Genomic DNA, 6,000 nt, shown 5'->3' on the forward strand with positions numbered 1-6,000 from the left:
AGCAGGAATCTATCTATCTATCTATTGCCAGACGCCTCAATCCCGTTTGGGGTGGCCACATACAAATTGCCTCCAAGTCGCCCTGTCCCCCGCCATTTCACTGCCCTGCTTCCAACTCACACCCCACTCTCTCATATACCCCTCCACCCCATCCCTCCATCTCATCCTCGGCCTCCCCCTCCCTCTTCCCCCCTCCATCTCACTCACATACACTCTCTTCGTCAGTCTTTCACCCTCCATCCTCTCCACGTGGCCAAACCACCTCAGTGTGTTCCTCATAACGCTTCCTATCACATCCACATACACACCACAACACTCCTTTATATCCTCATTCGTCAGCCTGTCTCTCCATGTGACTCCACAAGCTCCTCTTAAATAACTCATTTCCACTGCTCTCACTCTTGACTTGTGTCCTTCCAACAACGTAAAAGCTTCACTTCCATACGTTAAAGTTGGTATCACAATACTGTCATGTAGTAACTTTTTCACTTCCATGCTCACTTCCCTGTTTCTTATCACTGCTTTCAAAGAACCAGCAACCTTTCTTCCTTGCTGTACCCTTTCAAGCACTTCACCCTCCAAACCTCCATCCTTACTCATCACATTACCCAAGTACTTAAACATACTCACATTTTCCAATTCCTCACCATCCAACCTCGCTGTACATTCACTGACTTCACCTCTCTCAAAGACCATCACTTTCCTCTTCCCTACATTCACCTTTAGATTCCGTTTCTTACACACTCTTCCAAATTCATTCACCAGGCCTTGCAGCTCCCTTTCGTCTTCACTCAACAACACAGTATCATCTGCAAACAACAGTACAGGGAGTTTCCAAACACTATCCTCTCTCACCAGGGCCACTCCAACATCCACTACCCTACCTTGAACCTGTTTTATTACCCCATCCATGTACAAATTGAACAACCATGGAGACATGACACATCCCTGTTTCAACCCAACTTTCAAAGAGAAAAATTCACTTAGTTCACCATCCACACGCACTGCTGCCTTCGCACCATCGTACATACTCTTCATGTCATAAAAAGACTTTGTAGTTACTTGTAGAGAAGTTATATATATTAGACTTGTGGACGAGCGGTTGTTATACTTGAGTTGTTTGTACGTTGATAATCTTGGTTCCCATTTGTCATGTTGTGACAAGAGAGATAAAGAAGAGTATGGGACTATTTTTATTTGTCTTTGAAATATTAACAAGTCTCTCACTCATGAGTGAGTATAAGTAGAGTCCCTGTCTCCCTGTCTCGCTCTCTCTCTCTTCCAAGTTGCTAAGCCTTTCTCCCCACTACCTGCCGATTCTATGGCCTCTCTCCTTCTGAGCTCTCTTTCCTAAATTCTGGTGAAACAGGAGTCATGTCACTTGTGTTCACTGTCGTTGGAAAGTTCTAGAAGCCTATGTGTGAGTATGTGTGGATGTGTGTGTATGGTCACTAGGCTTTGTTCACCTGGTGTTTCGCTGACAAACTAACTGCATCATCTCCTGACTTGCTACTTTCTAATCTGTCGTCAGCTTTTCCTCAGTGTAAATTGCAAGATCATTTCCCATTCCCAGGCTCGCATAGAGCTGTCTATCTGTCTATTTATCTATCTATCTATTATGATTTGTAAATATAATATGGACTCATAACATTGCTCAGTCCACGCAGCTGAAGATCCTCCGACAGCAATTATCATTGACACATGCTAATCTATTAATAGTGATTATAATATTGTATACATATAATATTCATAGTAAATAGTAATTATCCAGTAATATTACATTTTAAACAAGTTGTATACATATTTGAATAAATGTATTAAAAGTAAACTATTTAACTGTAATACAGTATGTACTTGGGTTATTGTAGTGAAATGTATACATGCAAGAAAAAAAAATAGTTTAAAATTAAGATTATGGTAAGAGTTATTGATATTTCATTTAAAGATAATGGTACTGGTATGCCATACATGGGTCATTCTTCTTTGTATATCTATATATATATATATAAATATATATATATATATATATATATATATATATATATATATATATATATATATATATATATATATATATATATATATATATATATATATATATATATATATAATTAATACTATATACAAAATAACAAAATATGTACACTTCATTCAGGGGGGTTAACTTGGATGTTAACTCTCCCCCCACTAAATACTGACTCCAAATTAGCAATTCTTGCATGCATTCTGTGCACTGCGAACAGCAGTACTGCAAATACAATGCAGAAGATTATAAAGACAGTAGGTGCTGGGCTATACACATAATATGGGTTGAACATACTCAAACTCAAATCTTCCCAGGGCTTCATTGTTTCATTGATCAGTTGCATAGTTTCAAACTTAGGTGAAGTCAGCTTAATACTTGTGCTTAAGTTTAAGTCCATATCAGGCAATGGGTGGAAATGTTTGTGTGTATGATTGAGAATGGCGTAGTGATTGATGGTGGATAAAGTAGACATGGCTGGTGTAAATACCGCACAGTAGTCTGGTGCTATGTATAATCCTGAGGCTGAAGTATGAGATGGTGGTATATCTGGACAGACTATGTAAATTGATGTGTTATGAGTGAAATAAAAAAAACTGTGAGTGTCCAATGCATTGATGGTGTACAAGTTTATCTGGAGCAAAAGTGAAGTTGCAATGATGATGAATATTGTCATTTCTGATGATAGCCATTTCACAAGGGACTGTATCAGTAGGCTGAAACGTGAAAATGTACGCAGGACAAAGATGAACAGCATGTAAGGATGTGCGGCACTTTCGTTCAATCGTTGATTCACCTGCGAAAGTGACAGTGTCTCGTCTCTTGGAGACCATGATGAGTTCGGTGTCTGTGTTGATGTTGATGATGACCAAAGTGTTGTTATTTTTATAGGGGAAGGGATGTATTTGGTATACTGTGAACAGGTCTTCAGTTATGAATGGTACATGAACTACTACTGATGTTGGTGTTAGTGTTGCTTCTAAATATGGTTAATATTGCATGAATTCTCTACTGCAGAACAACGGCTTCAATTTATGTTTATGTATGCCTTGACTAATTATCTGACGTAACTCATGAATTGGGAGTAAGTCAGTTGTGATCTTGCCATCACAAGCATTCGAAATTCCTTGCAAAAGTGCCCTGAAACGATCTCTAGTGTTCTCTAATTGTAGTAGAATCGTGTCAATATGTTCTGTGATGATGGAGAAGTGTTGGAAAAGTGTAATGTTTCCTTCCATTTCATTTATTTTATCTACACTCTCGAGAGCTATGTTTTCTGCCTTTTTCAGATTTTTCACAATTGTCTTCATTGCTGAGTTCTGTCCTGTGATGAATTTATCTTGGTATGTTAGTATCTGAGCTATCTTATTAAATTTGTTGTTTATTTCTTTAAGGTCATCCTCTGTAGCCAATCCAAAGATGTTCCCAAGAACTGCGACACCCAGGTCGAACAAACTGCGCTGTTGGCGAGGACGTGTGATGTTGTTCCTGTCGCTCAGGACCTCCGTTCCATAAGATGGGATATCTTGGATCATGATGAGCATAGTTGACTTTGCCTGTTCTAGTTTCCATTTCGCTAACTTTACCATTTCATTCACTTCCTTTGTGTTATGTGCTTGTGAAACATAATTTCCTGTCATGAAGTCCAGAGTTGGCATCGGCGTCGCAAGTCTGTCTAGATAAGTAGGTAATTCATACAAGCAATCTAAACATATTTCAGTACTCATGACGTCCTTAACGATTGTAGTCGTGGCCGTTGGAGCTATGAGGCATCCTTGTCGTACTATGTGCTGGGGGTCTAAGTGCGCATATCCTCTTGCTATGTAGAGGAGAATCCATAGCATAAGTTCCTTCATCGTAACCTACCGAAAATAAAAAAATCTATTAATTTCCTAATATGGTCATGCTGTGGTCGATGATAGTGATGATGTGCATTACGGTTGATTGTTATTTCATTTATAGAAGGAGTTTAAATCGATATTTAATTCTCGTAAATGATGTACTGTAGATTTGATTGGAACAGTTGCACCTATGTTCGATTGTTTGGTATATGACCTTAATTTCTTTTTGTAATCATTGTTGTTTTCTTGCTTGGTTTCTTGAGGCACGTTCGCTTGTTCGGTTGTATCCGAGGCTGAATAATTATTGGATAATTCCCTTGAAACTCGTTTTAAATGGTCAATATGAACTTATTTCTCCTCGCCACTTGAAAGTGACAATTAAAACTTTGTTTGCTTTTATGTTAATTACTCTGTATGGGCCCTCAAATTTTGGGGATAATTTATTGTCTCTCGTATGAATGATACCGTAAACAATGTCTCCTAAGCTGATAGGTGAATCTCTTGCCTTCTTGTTAAATGACTCCGTCATTTCTTCCTTGGACATCGTTAATTGTTTTTTGACTCTTTTGTGAATGTCCTTGAATTCACGTAAACGGAGTTTAGAGTAATCATCGTAATTGTATATGGGCATACTGTCACCTTCTAGGAGCTCATATGGTAATTTTTTATCTGTTCCATATATAATGAAATGTGGTGTGTCACCTATGGATTTATTTATAGATCCATTAATTGAGGCTTCTACTCTGGGAAACCAATCATCCCAGCTTGCATAATTTTCACTGAGAATGTGTCGTAGCACATCTAATATTTTTTTTATGTTGTCTCTTTACCAACCCATTCGATGCTGGGTGATAGGCTAAAATGTTAATCTTTTTGATGTTGTATTGTTTACATATTTCTTGTAAGATCTCAGAATTAAATTCTCCTCCATTATCACTTATTAGTACCTTTGGGGTAGTAAAGCGACATATTACATTATCTGTTATTGCCTTTGCTACTGTCTCTGCTGTCTTATCTTTAATTGGAGCTATTGACATAACGGGAAAAATGATCCGTTGCTACGAATAAGTATAGGTTATTATTGTATGATAATGGTATCTTGAGTAAATTAACAGCGACAACGTCCCATGGTTGATGTGGTACAGGGTAAATACCCATCGGTGCAGGTGTGATTGGGTATCCTTTGTGTTTCGCACATGATTCGCATCTGTCTATATGATTATTTATATCTTTTCGTAATGAAGGCCAGTAATATAACAGCTAGGCTTGGTTGAATGTCTTATCCTTTCCAGGATGTCCTGCATGTGGACTGTCGTGTATCGTTCGTAATACTTGGGGTATCATGTCATTAGGTACTACCAACTGATTAGTATTTCTTTGGCGTTTTGGTTGTTTAGAGTTAATCTTGTATAATGTATTAATGACCAATGTGAATTGTTCGAGTGGGACATGCAGTTTGGGAAATTGTATGTCATCTCCACTTTCTAACTTGTATATAACTTTAGACCATATTGGGTCAAGTCTTTGTGCCTTTGCGATATCCTCGTGATTTGGGATATTTCCTTTGAGATCTAACGCCGCGACCTGAATTGTGTTCGGGTTCCTAGATAATGCGTCAGCTACTATGTTCATTTTACCTTGTATATAATGAATTTGTACATTGTAGTTTTTAACTGTACATTTACATCTTGCTCTCCTCCCAGAAAGGAGTTTTTCTTTAAACATACCCACCAGTGGTTTATGGTCGGTGAATAAGTGGATTTCGTAACCATATACCAAATCTCGAAACTTTTGTAATGCAAAAACCACTGCAAGTGCCTCTAAGTCTGTAGTGCAATAATTTTTCTCTGCACCTCTTGATTGTCTGCTGGCAAATGCAATTGGTTGATTTTTTCCTCTTTTATCTTCCTGCATCAGTACAGCCCCTAATCCTTTAACTGATGCGTCTGTACAAATAAGAAATGATTTTGTGTAATCTGGATATGCTAAACAAGGTGCATTTGTTAGTTTAATTTGTAGATTGTTAAATGCCAGTTTTTGTTCTTCTTCCCATTGGAATACAGCATCTTTTTTGAGTAGTTGGAATAGAGGAAAGGCTATATGAGAGAACTGTGGTACGAATGACCTATAGTACCC

The sequence above is a fragment of the Coenobita brevimanus genome, chromosome 46, assembly GCF_032717465.1.
Source record: "Coenobita brevimanus isolate Jiangsu-jjx chromosome 46, ASM3271746v2, whole genome shotgun sequence".
Lineage (NCBI taxonomy): Eukaryota > Metazoa > Arthropoda > Malacostraca > Decapoda > Coenobitidae > Coenobita > Coenobita brevimanus.